The sequence below is a fragment of the Nyctereutes procyonoides genome, unplaced genomic scaffold (genome assembly GCF_905146905.1).
Source record: "Nyctereutes procyonoides isolate TBG_1078 unplaced genomic scaffold, NYPRO_anot_genome, whole genome shotgun sequence".
Lineage (NCBI taxonomy): Eukaryota > Metazoa > Chordata > Mammalia > Carnivora > Canidae > Nyctereutes > Nyctereutes procyonoides.
In genome coordinates this window covers 36,477,355-36,495,876 of record NW_026575051.1, presented here as the reverse complement: position 1 = coordinate 36,495,876, position 18,522 = coordinate 36,477,355, and the positions used below count along the sequence as shown (strand labels likewise).

Genomic DNA, 18,522 nt, shown 5'->3' with positions numbered 1-18,522 from the left:
CAATGTTGGAAGCACTGTGGCCTTCAACACAAGCATATTAACACAAAGAAAGCTTAAATAATATTGAACATTTAATGTTTGTACTTTATGTATTATTATCGCTAGGTAACCAGAAAACATCAGAGAATTGCCTTATGCCAATGGCTCAACCAAATGGTAACTTTCCATAATGTTCTCCTTTTCTTGACTTTAGGTGAGCCTGTGGCTCATAGAATTTCCTTCACACTGGTGGGGGTAGACAGTGTAGATGACTAATAGATGATTCTACATTTTCAGGACCATCAATGTCGGCAATCCATAATCTAATGAAAAACAACGCAACTTGTGCAATCTTTATGTGCTGTGTTGTAGAATTTTGAGTTTGTCTTCTTCAGATGCTTGATTCACAGATATTAAAGCCTATTACTCATATCCAGTGCCTTTTGCCATTTTGTAGTTAAGAATCCAAGTTTTTTTTAATCTATAGTAGACATGCCCTGATCCTGCAGAGTATTTATCTTCAAGTTACCTATGAGCGTATCACTTCAAATGCTTTCTCCTATTCCCTCATAAATACATTTTATTTTTCGTTATGGCATGTCTATTAATTTTGTACTAAATCAGGAATGACTGGGTGGCTCAGCAGTTGAGCGTCTGCCTTCAGCTCAAGGTGAGATCCCGGGGTCCCAGGATCAAGTCTCACATTGGGCTTCCTGCATGGAGCCTGCTTCTCTCTCTCCCTTGTCTCTGCCTCTTTCTTCCTGTGTCTCTCATGAATGAATAAATAAAATCTTTAAAAAAATGTTTGTACTAAATAAGAAACATTGGTTAACAACAACAAAAAAGAATTAATGAAAATCTTAGTTTCTTTTCTTTCTCAGAATAGTCTATTGATCATATAACCTCTTAAATTTGATTGAAATCTGTAGAAACTCCAGGTACTTTATGGAATAGCTCTATTCCTATACCTTTGAGCAGCTATATTTTTTTCTACACACTTGTTTATACATAACACATACCCAACGTGTCTGCTTGTAACAGCCCATTCAACACCCTCAATCCTAATTGTCCAAGCATACAGCGAACCAATATTTTGTACACAAACAATGTTCTTTGTTTGTACTGGGTCTTCACCAGTCAGTGAATATTAAGCAGTTCTAAATATAGCATCATAATCCTCTTGAACTACTAGAATTTCCACTTGTGGAAAATAGGACATATGTGTGAAACATATTTAAATGCAACTTCCACAGTGATGTGAAGAAAAATAATTGAAAATAAAGTTGTATTCATTGATAGTTTGCTTCTTTGGTTGTGAAGCATGTTATTCTAAATAAAAATGTCCAAAAATATGAAGGAATAAGATTACTAATGCCAACTATTACAGGATATATAAATACTTGAGTAAATCCTTATGAGAGGGAAAAATGCTTTCAAATTCTCAACTTTTCAGAACAGAAAGAGTGTTGATTCTGGCATTGAGTGTAAACCACCTACGTATCATTTTTCATGAGCTACTAACAGATGAAGCCAAAGGGCAAAAATATGCACCGACATTCCCTTTTGAAAAGACAGAAAAAAAAAAAGAGAGAAGAAACCCCAAAATAATGGAAATATTGTCTGCATATTTAATAATTCTTGACTATGCCAACCGAGAAGTGAGAATTATAGACACTTGGTCATATTAGCTGCTTGTATTTCATTTACTGTCTATCTTGAAAAATATAAGGCGGCTTGGCTTGCATTTTATCCATGTGATTGACAATGTGGATTTGTTCCAGCTAGTTCCAAGGAAATGAAGTTGTTGTTGTTATTATTATTATTATTATTATCATTATTATTTTAAACTGCAGACTTTATTCCTGTGAACCATATCACTAGAGAGGAAAGGAAAAAGGTTAATGCCAAAGCTCATTGTTTCTGTTCTTGATTATATATATCTCTTGAACTCCAGGGCCATGTTCTAACCAGAACATAATGTTATTGCTATGTTAGCACAAATGACTTTAGATCTTTTAAATAGAATAAGAGGAAGACTTTTTATATTTTTATCTAAAGATGCATTTGATTGACTCCTTGTGAACGGACTACATGTTTCTAAGGAATATTGATATCCTTCCTTGTACTTTCTAAGTACCTCAGTCTAACCAAATCTTTAGGTAACATTACTTCAGTTGTCCTGTGTTGTTTATAGAGACTGTGGTTGCAAGTTCTCAATTTCCAGGGAGTGTTTTATCTCATAGGTGTTCAATACTAAGAAAATTATGTTAAATCCACCATATGTAGTTATTAATTGTTTGATAACTGTACTTACGCAGTTATTGAAAAGTATGTTTAAAAAGAATTTTTTTAATTTTAAATAATTTAAATTTTTATATCATGAAGTAATGTTTTCTGTAAGAAATGATGCTTTTGTCAAATAAAAAGCAAAATAAATCATTTTAAATGTAGTATGAACTTCATTATGTGTAGAATACGTGAAAAATAAAGACAGAAGAGAAATATTTCAAAATATTTCAAAAATATTCAAAATACTGGTTGCTATGCCTATGGAACTATGACAATTTCTTTTATCTTTTTATCCATACATCCTCAAACCTCCTCTTTCTCTCTTAGTTTTTGTCTGTGGGCTAACTAGACATTGGGAACTGTGCCAGGATCTCTCTTCCTCAGTCATATCCGATCCAATCACTTTACCCTAAGACCCCTTTCTAAATATTTCTCCTATCTTATTCTCTTCATCCTTGCTATCACTGTCCTAAATGATACTCTCGCCACCTCTTGTTTGGACTGTGCAACAGCCTCCCACATTGTCTCCCTACCTCTATGCTCTCTTCCCTTAGAACCTCTGTCTACAATTGTTAGTCTAAGAAGTTTAGTTCAAGTGAAGGTATTACTACCATAACTCTTCTCTAGTGGTGTCCTGATATCTCTGGAATCAAGTTTCTTAGTGAGGCAGAAAATAATCCCTCTGTGGCTGAGGCCTAACCTCCCTCTTCAGCCTCATCTTTCTTTTTCTCCCATATTTTGCTGTATACTATAGAATGTATACATTATGCAATTTCATACTTCATGGGCTTGCTCAGGCTACTATGCAATGAATATAGCTTATTCTTACTGGAACTTACAACTAGGGTAGCTTTTCCTTCCTCGAGCATTTTTATCAGGACTAAGTTAACTAAGTATCTCTCCCACAATCCCTGGTACTTCTCAGTTAGCTCGTGCTATGTAATATTGAATTAATTTACTGAGAAATTTGTTTCTTCCACTAGATTATAAGATTTTGGAGGCAGGTTGTGAGTAACTCATAATTCATTCACCTAAAATTAATTGTAGACTCAGCATCTTGCTCTAGAAAAATAATGCACAAGTATATTAAGAACAAGTCAAGTAGATATTGAATACTGCGATTGGGCAGTGCTTCACTTACTTGGTATGATTACTAATATCTCAAGAAACTAGTTAACCTTTAGATGTTTCCACTTCTTATTCTATCCTAGAGAACTCATATGTTGAAGTTCCTTAGAGACATAAAGGCAAAGGAGATGTGTTCTTTGAAGCAGCATAATAAAAACATAGGCAACAATAATATTTCACAAATTAGGCGGGCATGAGGTCAAACATTGTCTCAGTTCTATGTAGTTTTTGTGGCTTGGAAACTTCTTTTAGAGGCATCATATTTTTCCTAACACTTACCTAAAAGGACATACCTAAGGTTTGGAAATCAGTAGAGAACATCCATTCCTGAGATCTTTCCAGTACTTTGTGGTTCTGGTCAAGATGGTCAAAAGCACTGTGCCGTGTATCCTCTTGGTCTGGTCCCAGGCTTAGCAAAAGAAGATCCCTAAGATCCAGGTTCAGATACTGATGAACCACAGGCTCTGGGAAAGGGACATAAATGCTTGGGTTTCAATTTCCATCTCTGTGACGTGTCAACATCAATTCTGCTCAATGGAGAAGTGGTTGTCTGTCCCACAGAGCAAGGCCAGACCATTGCTTTCGCTACCCATTTTAGTCTCAGAAACTACCTGGCAGAAACACAGACCAAAAAAAGCTCTACCTTTTAGCATAGATTATTGGCTCTTTAAGATACATGTAAGAAATTAGACCTATTTGTTCATGTTTTCTCAAGAATGAGTCATATTTGAGGGAGAGGATCCACTTCAGTTTCACCCCTGGCCACTGCTGTATATACTCTAAAAGTTATCAAGACATGTAACTGTTTCTTTCATCTTTCCAGGAAGAACTTTACAGCTTATTTTTTTCCTTTCCTCATAAGCCGAATATTAGATGCCTGTTGCTCGCACATATTATTTAAATTAATACACAAATGCATTCAATATTAACAATTGGAAAAGTGTCTTTGATAGGTAGTGAAAGCATTTGGATAGTCCTCAAAGAGTTAGGTTAAATGTAATAATTTTTTCTTGGCCCCAAACTGTATTACTTCATGATCAAACATTATTTGTCAGGAATAAGAATCTAATATCAATGCTTTAAATGCATTTAACTTACTGCAATATTATCTAGGATTAAGAGAACCAAATGCAGTTTTCATTATTTTTTTATTTATTTTTTATTTTTTTAAAGATTTTATTTATTCACGAGAGACACACACACACAGAGAGAGGCAGAGACACAGGCAGAGTGAGAAGCAGGCTCCATGCAGGGAGCCCGACGTGGGACTCGATCCTGGGTCTCCAGGATCACACCCTGGGCTGAAGGCAGCGCTAAGCCGCTGAGCCCCCCGGGATGCCCTCATTATATTTTAAAGTAAGCTTTTTAATGGCATGTGAGATTATAAGAAAAATATTGCCATGATTATCTGTGTGAAGAAAATATTAAAATGGATAATAGTATAGTTCTATTAGGTTATGCATATTTCATGGAGATAAATATGAAAAATAAAGACATTTATTTTTTTAAGATTTTATTTATTTATTCATGAGAGACACACAGAGAGAGAGAGACAGAGACACAGGCAGAGGGAGAAGCAGGCTCCATGCAGGGAGCCTGATGCGGGACTCAATCCCAGGACTCCAGGATCACAATGTGGGCCGAAGGCAGGTGCTAAACCACTGAGCCACCCAGGGATCCCCAAGAAATTTATTCTAAATAATATAACCCACTCCTGATCCTGTGGATCAGTTATGACTGTCATATCCTGGGCACTTTCAGTAAGTGCATAGTATAACTAGATAACTAAATAAGTGCTTATTAGAATCAGCTATCCCATTGTCAGATTTTGCCATTTGAAGAATATATCACCTATCCAGGAATTCCTGTTTATAGCAATTCTTAGAAGTTTTATTTTTTTTAAGATTGTATTTATTTATTCATGAGAGACAGAGAGAGAGAGAGAGGCAGAGGCAGAGGGAAAAGTAAGCTCCATGCAGGGAGCCCGATGGGGGACCTGATCCAGGGACTGCGAGATCACAACCTGAGCTGAAGGCAGATGCTCAACCGCTGAGCCACCCAGGCCTCCCTCTTAGAAATTTTAGAGGAGTGGATCCCTGGGTGGCTCAGTGGTCGAGTGTCTGCCTACAGCTCAGGGCTTGGTCCCGGAGTCCCGTGATCTAGTCCCACATCGGGCTCCCTGCATGGAGCCTGCTGCTCCCTCTGCCTGTGTCTCTGCCTCTCTCTCTGTGTGTCTCTCATGAAAAAATAAGTACAATCTTTTTTTTTTTTAAAGAAGTTTTAGAGGACAACTAATACTAAATAAAGATGGTAGCCAAATGTATTTAAAATTATGTAACATAATCCCTGATGATTTTAGAAAATTGACAAGCCAAAACATCTTATTAAAATGTATTATGGAGTCAGCCTCTTCAAAGTAGTGGCATGGAAAAGCTACTTAGAAGAATGCAATTTTTGTCCTTAAAATTGAGACACCCTAAGTATAGATGCATGGATTCTATCATGCTATGAGTCTCAAAGAACTCAGGTCAAATTTACAGGGGTGCTAGGTGTTTGGCTTGCTAGGGGACTATCATCTCTCTTCCCTGTTTAGAAAAATGAGCTATGGAGCTTTTGTAAGGTGAGGTTGTCATGCAGTTGTTGGAGGAAAAGTTCAGGGACTAGAGGATAAATAAGGTGCTGACATATAGCATGGTCTGTATTATAAAGTGAAGAGATGGGTGGGAAAAATCAGAAAAGACATAAATAACATGACCCGTTTGATCAGGGGTCAGCAATCTTCCCTATAAGGTGCCAGGCAGAGAATAATTTTGGTTTTCTGGGCCATTATGATTTCTGTTGCAACTACTCAACTCTGCTATGGAGCAAGAAAGCAGACATAGATAATATGTAAATGAATAAACATGACTATATTCTAATATAACTTTATTTATGGACACTGAAATTTTATTTTCACATTGTTTCCATGTGTCATGAAATATTCTTCTTTTGACTTGTTTTCAACTATTTAAAAATGTAAAACCATTCTTGGTTTGTGGAGCATGCAAAAACAGGCAGTAGGCCAGTTTTGGCCTGCAGGCCATAGTTGCCAACCATGGTTGCCTTAGATGAATGGATGGTTTTTTTGTCTGGATGGAAAAAGAAGGCTTGGAACCAGAGTTGCCTGGGGAGCATCCACATGCCACATCTCGATGCCTGTGGTGAATACAACCAGGGCAGATCACACCCAGTTCTGTTTTGACCAGCATTCAAGGACACTGTGGGTACAGGACAGTGGCAAGCAGTGAAAAAAACAACTCTTTTGAACTATAAAGACTGGTTTGGTTTGTAGGTCGTCACAGCAATGTCTGTCTTCTCCAAAAGCCTGGAAACTCAGGGAAGGCAAGAGCTCTGTCAATCACATTCAGTGCTCTGGGCCAGCGCTGGTCTATGCCTGGTACATAGCAATGATCCTTACAAATTAGATGAACTGAACTGAGTGGAGATTTCAAAAGGACCCTATGAGGGCCCAGTCTATTCTAAATGAATCAGTTCCATTTCTGTATGATAACAATTCTGATGTGGAAAGAAAAATAAAATGATATAAAATAAGAGCTATGGCAGGAACTCCAACTTATTTATTTGACTAACTAAAAAGTCACACGACAGCTTTGGGTGAATTTGACAGCTAAGAGGTCATTACATACATTATGCAAATGTTGGTTGCTCTATGTATTTTTAACAGAACTTCATAAAGTTGTTCAGTCTATATTAAGTTTTCTGTAGACTTTAGCTGACATATAAAGAACAACACCAGAATGAGGCCTAATAAAATATGTCTGCTTCAGCTTGAATACAGAAGCTCAGCTCATTCTCTGCCGCTGAATCAAATTAGGAGCAGATGGTAATTGGGACCAGATGAAATTTCAAAGGGATGAGATGCAGAACATTCCAAAGTGCACACTAAACTTTTTTCCACAAAAACTAATGTCAATAATAAAGACAATCGTATTCACTGAATTTACACACAGCAACTGAATTACCTCGAAAGTGAAGCAATTCATTTTTACAGATTGACATCATTCAGTATTTTGGGAAAAATAGCAATCAGCTACTTCATAGGTACTTTTTTGTTGTGTTTTCACGTTTCATTTTACAAGGACCACTCCTTGTAAAAGGAATAGTCCTTTTATACTTTGCTTTTCTTTACTCACAGTAATCGTTAAGTTTCAGGAAAAATGAACTAAACCAGAAAAAAAAAAAAACTCTTTGAAAACTGTAAACAGTTAAGCTCACTTAAAATTTTCTGTCATATGCTCTATTTTTCCTGCTATATAATCCCAATACCTTCTTTAAACAAATAAAAACTCAAGTATTTAAATTATAATGCTCTCAACTTTAGTACGATCCAGAAACAGACTTCTTGAACTTTAAAACGGCAGTGTTTGACAGCTATTTATCAGATGGGTTTATGGGGGTAGCCACATGAGAAGGTAATCTTACTTACTTATCCCCTATAGGGGCCCATGCATATTACCTAGCAGTAGTGGCTCTGACCACCAGTCATCAGCCATGCCAGGGAGATCACGTCTGCTATGGATTAATCACATTGAGTGGAAGTCACTGAGGATTACTACTTTTGAGGTTAAGCAGACTAGCAGGAAAAGCAAGTCCTGAGTGTAAAGTAGTCAGACTGCAATGATTTAGGGGACAGATTAGTTCGATAAAATTGTATACTAGTGTCACTATCCGCAAGAACCCTTGGGTGCTACACTCAGTTGAGCAACCTAGCCAACTGGATTACCTGTTTCTCAGGAAACATACCTTCTGCTTTCTTGTCTTTGGGCTTTTGTTCAAGTCATCCTGTTGTCTAGTCCCTGAAATCTAGGACTTCTTATCTTCTTTTGGACCTTAGAACCCAAGTCTGTGGTATGTCTCTCTTCCAAAAGCCCATAGCAGTTATCAGTTTAACACAGAGGTTGCAAACTTTACGGCATACAGAGGCCAGGATCATAATGAATGAGCTGGGCTGGATGTAACAAGGTAACCCATTACATGGAGCCTCAGTGTTGCACAAACATGTCTCATCTAAATAGATCTGCCTCCTTTCAGGCCAACTCACAATGCCACATGGGAATGTGAGCCCAATGTTGCCATGAGTGCTGATTTTTAAAAGAATCTTGCAATGTCAATGTGAAAATTTCTAATTTGTAAGTGTTGTCTCTTATACATTTAAATTATCAAATATGTATATTGCACACCCTTAGCCTGAGGGCAATCAGACTGGAACCTTTTTTATTTTCTTTTTATTTTTTTAAGAAGATTTTATTTGTTTATGAGAGACACACAGAGAGAGGCAGAGACAGAGGCAGAGGGAGAGGCAGGGTCCTCACAGGGAGCCCGATGCGGGACTCAATCCCAGGACCCAGGATCATGCCCTGAGCTGAAAGCAGACGCTCAACCTCTGAGCCACCCAGGCATCCCTGGAACCCTTTTTAAACCATTCATTCAATAAATTAATTTATATATGATATTTTGAATATTTTACATTCACTATGTGAATGATAAAATCACAGATTTTTATTTAAATAGGTTCTATTATACTTATTTTTTCCTTATCAACTAGAACACAGACTCCTTTAGATTGAGACTGTATCATGTGTATTCTTACTTCAGAACCAATAAGATGATTTATACATAAAAGCATTTAATAGGTGGTAATTTGATTGATAGATAATTAAATTTTTTAAAGAAAATGAAAATTAAGTTATTATAGAAATGTATAAAGGAGTAAAATTGAAATGGAATAATAGAAAGTTTTCAATTAAAAATATGTCTTAAGGAATATTATTCAGCCATAAAAATGAAATCTTACCTTTTGCAACAACATGGATGAGCTAGAGAATAAAATGCTAAGCAAAATAAGTCAGTCAGAGAAAGACAAGTGTATGATCTAACTGGTATGTGGAATTTAAGATACAAAACACTTTCTCTGTGTGTGTGTCTGGGTGGCTCAGCTGTTAGGCATCTGCCTTCAGCTCAGCACGTGATCCTGGAGTCCGGGGATCGAGTCCCACATTGGGCTCCCTGCATGGAGCCTGCTTCTCCCTCTACCTGTGTCTCTGCCTCTCTCTCTCTCTCTCTCTCTGTGTGTGTGTGTGTGTGTGTGTCTCTAATGAATAAATAAATAAAATCTTTTTTTAAAAAAAGATACAAAACAAATGAGTGAGGGAAGGAAAGAAGAGACAAACCAAGAAATTGACTCTTAACCATAGAGAATAATCTGGTAGATATCAGAGGGAAGGTGGAATGGGGGAAATAAGAGTTGGGGATTAAAGAAATACTTATGATGAAAAAAAAGAAAAGAAAATGGAAAAAATAAATTAAGATACAAATACTCTTATATGGTTGACATTAATGATATAACAAAGTATTGTAGGTTATTTAAAATATTATGGTTGCTCTTAAAATTTTAGACAGTTTAATAAATAATACAGATTACTTATGTCTACATTAATGTAACTACTTTAGATTAACAAGATGTACAGGTGGAGCTGAGAATGTGAATGAATTCCTTACCTAGTTAAAAATTCCTGGGGATTCCCGGGTGGCTCAGAGGCTTAGCACCTGCCTTTGGCCCAGGGCGTGATCCTAGAGTCCTGGGTTCAAGTCCCACATCAGGCTCCTTGCATGGAGCCTGCTTCTCCCTCTGCCTCTCTCTTTCTATCTCTCATGAATAAATAAATAAAATCTTTTTTAAAAAATTCCTGAGGAACTTGGACAAAATGAGAAAAGCGAAAGCATGGAAAACAGAGAAGGCCTAACCTATAGGCTAGGCAATTATTTCAATGGAGCAAATCTAGAAAAGTATTAAAGTATTGTTTTTTGATGAGCGCCACATTTAACACAAACTATTTAGCTTTAAAGACTCAACAATTATCTCACTAAAGATAATTTGTCTGTTTAGGAGTTAATTATTCCTAGAACTTGGCTTTCAGCAAGGTAATGCAAAATACACAAAGTAAAATACCCTACAAATGCATACAGACAATTTAATTGGCTTCGTATCATCAGAATCTAGAGATGTTAATATTTTTTAAGGAATGAAAATTAAGAGAATTCTTATTGAAAAGTTTAGGCAGTGGTTGGCCATGTTTCCCAAAAGTTTTCATATATAATTGGACATTTCTCCAAAAACAAACAAAAAGTAATTTGGGCTTTTTGAGTGGGCAGATGATATTGGGTAAAATAACTCTTTTGGTCACCATTAAATAGTCTGTTTTGCTTAGGCTTAATAATAAACAAGGTATTAATCAGAAAAAAAGATGTCTTAAGAGAAACACTAGCCCAAAAGAAGCATTTGTTATAAGGCTCAATGAGATGTGGGATCTGAGACTTTTCGATTTGTTTTCTGTAAATTGCAAAGATAGTTGGTAGTGACCAAAAAAAGAAATATCTGAGTAAAGTCATTTCCATTTATTTTTTTTAGTCATTTCCATTTCTTTAGGATTTCTTCCCTGTGTATTAATTTCCTTTCAAAACAATCCTGAGTTTTGGATTTGAGGAAGCCCATACGTTTGAACAGGACAAAGAGAGATAATCTGAGAAGAAATAAACTAAGAAATTTCAAGGCAGAGATTTTACTTCTATTTGTTTACTCTGGTAGGATAGCTCCCTTGAGACAAAAGTTTTCAAGCAAAACTTGTTCCAAATGAATAACTTTTTAAGAGAAAGAAATAATTAAAGTTGATTGAATGAAAATCAAAGTTTTATACTCATAATGATGGAAAAAATACAGAAAATGGGTTTTTTCTTTATGTCCTCACTGGGAAGTTCTATATCCACACATTTGAAAAATAGAAAAGTGAAAAAAAAATGTTATTATGTTTATCTCAAAAAGCAAGAATTATTTCTGACCTGTTTGGGACATCAAGTGGGGAGTTCTGTTTGCAGTGAGAGGTAGGTCATTTATAAGATGACTTTCCAATGTGCATTATATTTTAAGGGACATCATTATGCTCTTATGTTTTCCCCTACTCCCCAACAAGGAACCTTCTTATGTCTGAAAGGGGTACACATAGAGTGTGCTGAGGTTAACTGAAGCCTCTCTTTTCACACTCCTACAGATGATGGGTTTGCCTCTGCCTTTGGCATCCAGGCAAGCCAAATCCTGACTGCCAAATCTAAGTGAGAAATGATGAGCAGGCTAACAGAAAGATGGCACAAAACCCTCCCATCAGTAACCAAGAGTAGAGTCTGCAGTGAAAGAAAGTGTTGCTGGGAGCAGTCCTGGTTGGCCAAGAAGGGACTGAGAGACTCAGGGTACTTTGATATATGATTAGTATAGACTTCCTCTGTGAGTCTTCTCTCTCTCTTGCTCTCTCTCAGCATTTTTCAGTGGATTTAAGATGTGAAACATATTCATGATAACCAAAATGGTGTTTTGTATCAATATTTTGCTTTTGATACAAGAGTTTCTTTAACTGTCTGGGTTACTTGCATTTTGCGCATGAAAGAAGTTAATAAAAGAATGATTTTGGGGACCTGGGTGGCACAGTGGTTGATCCTGGAGTCCCAGGATCGAGTCCCACATTGGACTTCCTGCATGGAGTCTGCTTCTCCCTCTGCCTGTGTCTCTGCCTCTCTCTCTCTCTCTGTCTCATTAATAAATAAATAAAATCTTTTAAAAAAGAATTATTTTAATTCAAGAATACATTTAGGAAGGAAGGAAATGTTCAGTTAAAAATTCTTCCAATGAAGCCTAGCATAATTGAAAAACATTTTGAAGGACACCTGGGTGGCTCAGCAGTTGAGCGTCTGCCTTTGGCTCAGGGCGTGATCCTGGAGTTCTGGGATAGAGTCCTGTGTGGGGCTCCCTACATGGAGCCTGCTTCTCCCTCTGCCTATGTCTCTGCCTCTCTCTCTCTCTCTCTCTCTCTCTCTCTCTCTCTATGTCTATCATAAATAAATAAAATCTCAAAAAAAAAAAAAAAAAGAAAACATTATGAAAGGCACCTGGGTGACTCAGTTGGTTAAGCATCTGCCTTCAGCTCAGGTCATGATCTCAGGGTCCTGGAATCAAGCTCCGCGTCTGGCTCCCTGCTCAGTGGGGAGTCTGCTTCTCCCTCTCCCTCTGCCTCTTTTCCCTGCTCCTGCTCTCTTTCCTTCTCATGCTGTCTCTCTCTCAAATAAATAAATAAAATCTTTAAAAAAACATTTTTGAGGTTTATTAGCTTGCTGATGACATTAATGAGCTGTCAATCTGAGGGACAAATTTGTTAAAACTTTCAGAGTGTGAGGAATTTGGGTCAACTATACTGTTCGCAACTAATCATCTTGCTCAAAAGCTTCCGTTCTGACCCCCTGGATCTCACCTCAGCTGTCCTCTAAGTGCCTCCCTGGGAGCCTATGGAAACTTCTAATGACCAGAAAAAAAAGGGAGCAAGGAAAGGGGACATGTGGGGTATTCTAGGCAGAAACAGAGAAGAAAAAATCATGGATTCAAAGGTCTATAAGAGGCTTCTGGTGACTAGAACCTAGAGATGAAAAGGCCAAGTCAAGAAGGACTTCACAAATGTATTAAAAGGATTTGGAATTTATCCGCTGGGCTATGGGAAGCTTATGGCTAGATTTTCCTAGGCCAGATATTTGATCTCTAGAAAGCCAGTTCATCTCAAATGCATGTAAAATGAGGTAAAAAGAAAAAAAAAGTTAAATTGGCCATCACAGAATAGAATTCATGAATGTAGCAGAAGGGGATCATTCTCCTCCCCTGATTCCACCCTTTTCCAATACATATACTTCATATGCCCTCATCTGGAGATCTGCTTTGGAACACCTGAACACAAAGACCAGTCTTCCGTATATGCCCACTCAGAACCACCAAGGCTCAGGTGGCAAAGAGGAAGAAGAACATGGGCATTGAGCAGATTCCTCACAACAGGGGGAGAAGAAGGATGGTAAAGGGATAAAGAAGCAATTTAATTTGATTCTTATGCAGCACAAATTTACTGAGCACCTGATACAGTGACACAGTGAAAGTGCTACGGTTAACAAAAAGTAAAGTAATTAAGCTCAGGCTAACACAGACATACAGCTACACAATCACAATTCACTAGGATGAGTGTTATAACCATGCCAAGAAAAATTATAAAATCTAAAGCTATGTCTAAAGCTACTTTACAAAATGCCAGATGAAGGTACTGTTGATTAGAAAAAGAAGAACAATAGTTTATGAAAATGGCTAACAATGGGCCGCGTCGGGGGTCCGAACCCGCCGCGGAGGAAACTTGGAGACGTCTCTGGAGCAGCAGCGGTGGTACCACGAGGAGAAGGAACGGCTCATGGACGTCATGGCCAAAGAGATGCTCACTAAGAAGTCCACGCTCTGGGACCAGATCAATTCCGACCACCGAACACGGGCCATGCAGGATAGGTATATGGAAGTGAGTGGGAACCTGCGGGATTTGTATGATGATAACAATGGGTTAGGAAAGGAGGAACTCAATGCCATTTCAGGACCCAATGAATTTGCTGAATTTTATAATAGACTCAAGCAAATAAAAGAATTCCATCGGAAACACCCAAATGAGATCTGTGTGCCAATGTCAGTGGAATTTGAGGAGCTTCTGAAGGCTCGAGAGAATCCAAGTGAAGAGGCACAAAACTTGGTGGAGTTCACAGATGAAGAGGGATATGGTCGTTACCTCAACCTCCATGACCGTTACCTCAAATACATTAATCTCAAGGCCTCAGAGAAACTGGATTATATTACCTATCTGTCCATCTTTGACCAGTTATTTGAGATTCCTAAAGAGAGGAAAAATGCTGAATATAAGAGATACCTGGAGATGCTGCTTGAGTACCTTCAAGATTACACAGATCGAGTCAAGCCCCTCCAAGATCAGAACGAACTTTTTGGGAAGATTCAGAATGAATTTGAGAAGTGGGGGAATGGTACCTTTCCTGGATGGCCGAAAGAGACAAGCAGTGCCCTGACCCATGCTGGAGCCCATCTTGACCTGTCTGCATTCTCTTCTTGGGAGGAGTTGGCCTCCCTGGGTCTGGAAAGATTGAAATCTGCACTCTTAGCTCTAGGCTTGAAGTGTGGTGGGACCCTAGAAGAGCGAGCCCAGAGGCTCTTCAGCACCAAAGGAAAGTCCCTGGAGTCACTTGACACCTCCCTGTTTGCCAAAAATCCCAAAGACTCGCACCAAGCGAGACACTGAGAGGAACAAAGACACCGCCTTCCTAGAAGCCCAGATCTATGAATATGTAGAGATTCTTGGGGAACAGCGGCATCTCATGCATGAAAATGTACAACACAAGCAGGCGAGGCCAGGGGAGGAACGAGAAGAAAAAGAGGAAGAGTAGATCAGTGAGAGTGAAAGTGAAGATGAGGAGAATGAGATCATTTACAACCCCCAAACCCTGCCCCTCGGCTGGGATGGAAAACCTATTCCCTACTGGCTGTATAAGCTTCATGGTCTAAACATCAACTATAACTGTGAGATTTGTGGAAATTACACGTACCGAGGTCCCAAGGCCTTCCAGCGGCACTTTGCTGAGTGGCGTCATGCCCACGGCATGAGGTGTTTGGGCATCCCAAACACTGCCCACTTCGCTAACGTGACACAGATCGAAGATGCTGTCTCCTTGTGGGCCAAGCTGAAACTGCAGAAGGCATCAGAGCGATGGCAGCCTGACACTGAGGAAGAATATGAAGACTCCAGCGGGAACGTGGTGAATAAGAAAACCTATGAGGACCTGAAGAGACAAGGACTGCTCTAGTGTTCAGGGATGTAGCTCAGCTTCTGGGTTTGCCCAGGCTTACCTGAAATCTCCTTTTTCTATTTCTCCCAACCAAATGCTCCTTAAAGACTCTCGTACTTAGTCTTAAGGTCTAGCGTGTGTCTTGTGAAAACCAAGGCATGCTGGCAGGTTGCAGGGCTGAGATGTGTTTTATCTTTGTTTTATATTAAAAGATTCTGTCAGAAAATAAACCCAGTCCTTCTTCTGAATGTGTCTTGTTCGAAAGCCAAAAAAACAAAACAAAACAAAACAAAAAATGGCTAACAATGGAGTGGAGGAAACACAGTGTTTTTTGTATTCATGTATTAAACAACTTTGCATTCATTAATTCATCTAGTCATTTACTCATATATTATTTTTTTTTATAAATTAATTTTTATTGGTGTTCAATTTACCAACATACAGAATAACACCCAGTGCTCATCCCGTCAAGTGTACCCCTCAGTGCCCGTCACCCATTCACCCCCACCCCCCACCCTCCTCCCCCTCCACCACCCCTAGTTCATTTCCCAGAGTTAGAAGTCTTTATGTTCTGTCTCCCTTTCTGATATTTCTCACACATTTCTTCTCCCTTCCCTTATATTCCCTTTCGCTATTATTCATATTCCCCAAATGAATGAGAACATACACTGTTTGTCCTTCTCCGGTTACTGTGGCCAAGTTCAAAAAGGGTGTTGCCTGAGTTCTTCTCTGGGATTTTGATGGAATCTTGTCTCACATTTAGATCTTTCATCCATTTTGAGTTTATCTTTGTGTATGGTGCAAGAGAGTGGTCCAGTTTCATTCTTCTGCATGTGGATGTCCAATCTTCCCAGCACCATTTATTGAAGAGACTGTCTTTCTTCTAGTGGATCGTCTTTCCTCCTTTATTGTATATTAGTTGAGCATAAAGTTCAGGGTCCACTTCTGGGTTCTCTGTTCTGTTCCATTGATCTATATGTCTGTTTTTGTGCCAGTACCACACTGTCTTGATGAACACAGCTTTGTAGTACAACCTGAAATCTGGCATTGTGATGCCCCCAGATATGGTTTTCTTTTTTTAAAATTCCCCTGGCTGTTTGGGATCTTTCCTGATTCCACACAAATCTTAAAATAATTTGTTCCAACTCTCTGAAGAAAGTCCATGGTATTTTGATAGGGATTGCATTATACGTGTAAATTGCCCTGGGTAACATTGACATTTTCACAATATTAATTCTGCCAATCCATGAGCATGGAATATTTTTCCATCTCTTTGTGTCTTCCTCAATTTCTTTCAGAAGTGTTCTATAGTTTTTAGGGTATATTTTGAGAACCATTTGAATGGTAAATGGTTCTCCAACCTTTTATTTTCAGGTTGTAGGTGTCCTTCTGTCTAAAATGAGTCTCTTGTAGACAGCAAATAGATGGGTCCTGTTTTTTTATCCAGTCTGAAACTCTGCGCCTTTTGATGGGGTCATTAAGCCCGTTCACGTTCAGAGTTACTTGAACTTCTTCTTAAAGGGGAGTTTTAAGAGTCCCCCTTAAAATTTCTTGCAGAGCTGGTTTGGAGGTCACATATTCTTTCAGTTCCTGCCTGTCTTGGAAGCTCTTTATCTCTCCTTCCATTTTGAATGAGAGCCTTGCTGGATAAAGTATTCTTGGTTGCATGTTCTTCTCATTTAGGACCCTGAATATATCCTGCCAGCCCTTTCTGGCCTGCCACGTCTCTGTGGAGAGGTCTGCTGTTACCCTAATATTCCTCCCCATGAAAGTCAGGGACTTCTTGTCTCTTGCTGCTTTAAGGATCTTCTCTTTATCTTTGGAATTTGCAAGCTTCACTATTAGATGTCGAGGTGTTGAACGGTTTTTATTGATTTTAGGGGGGGATCTCTCTATTTCCTGGATCTGAATGCCTGTTTCCCTTCCCAGATTGGGAAAGTTTTCAGCTAGGATTTGTTCAAATACATATTCTGGCCCTCTGTCCCTTTCGGCGCCCTCGGGAACCCCAATTAAACGTAGGTTTTTCTTCCTCAGACTGTCATTTATTTGCCTTAATCTGTCTTCATGGTCCCTTAATTGTCTGTCTCTTTTTTCCTCAGTTTCCCTCTTTGCCATCAACTTGTCTTCTATGTCACTCACTCGTTCTTCCACCACGTTAACCCTCGTCGTTAGGACTTCTAGTTTGGATTGCATCTCATTCAATTGATTTTTAATTTCTGCCTGATTGGATCTAAATTCTGCAGTCATGAAGTCTCGTGAGGCCTTAATGCTTTTTTCTAGAGCCACCAGTAGCTGTATAATGGTGCTTCTGAATTGGCTTTCTGACATTGAAGTGTAATCCAGATTTTGTAACTCTGTGGGAGAGAGGGCTGTTTCTGATTCTTTCTTTTGAAGTGAGGTTTTCCTTCTAGTCATTTTGCTCAGTGCAGAGTGGCCAAAAACAAGTTGTATTGGAACACGGGGGAGTATCACTGGTCCGTCCAGCTGGTCTTCTGGGGGAGGGGCCTGCTGTGCTGATTTTCAGGTGTTAGCACTTGGGGGAGCTGCTCTGCCCCTGCCTGCTGCAGGGCTCAGCGGGGGTTGTTTACCCCAGGGAGGAACAGCAGCAGTTGCTATGGCAACTCTGGAAGCCTGGATTCAGCCTCCGCAGGAACTACGGGGCTCGGGGCTCGGGCTCTCGGCTCTCCGTCCGCAGGGCCTGGAGGCTCCGGGGCGGGGCCGCTGATGTGCTCAGCTCGGGGCAGGAGCGTCCTTGCTGTCCTGGGCCCTCCCGGCCTCTGCCTGTCCCAGGGGGAGGCCGGATCCTGGGCTGTGTGTCCCGGCGCCCTGTGCTCCGGGGCCTGCGCTGTGGGATTCGCGCTCCCGCCCTGCAGCTCCCTCCCTGGAGCGGCTCCCGAGCCCCTCCGAGCTGCTCCGGTCGGTCCCTCCGTGCGCGCTGCAGCCCTTAGGGAGCTCGGAGCACTCTCCTGCGCTCAGGTGTGTGTTAGTGTCCCAGGGAGCCCGAGGGCATCCCCGCCCTCCTGGGTCCTGCTCCACCTCCCTGCGAGCCCCTTTCCGCCCGCCCGGGAAGGTTGGTGCAGCTCCTGCTCCTCCGGGAGGGGACGGGGCTCTCCTGTCCTGGGGACACTCGCCTCGGCCTCAGCCCGGCTCCTCGCGGGGCCCCTCCCCCTCGGAGGCCTTTTGTTTCTTTATTTCTTTTCCCCCGTCTTCCTACCTTGATAGAAGCGCGGACTCTTCTCACTGTAGCATTCCAGCTGGTCTCTCTTTACATCTCAGGCTGAATTCGTAGATTTTCAGGATGGTTTGAAGGTTATCTAGGTAACTTGGTGGGGACAGGTGACTTGGGGACCCTGCTCTTCCGCCATCTTGCCCCTC

At 39.9% G+C, this 18,522-nt stretch overlaps 1 pseudogene; it reads left to right on the top strand.

Moving 5' to 3' along the window:
- Nucleotides 1-15,165, top strand: part of LOC129512383 (splicing factor 3A subunit 3-like) — a 99,259-nt pseudogene extending 84,094 nt beyond the window's left edge.
- The last annotated feature ends 3,357 nt before the right edge of the window (nt 15,166-18,522 follow it).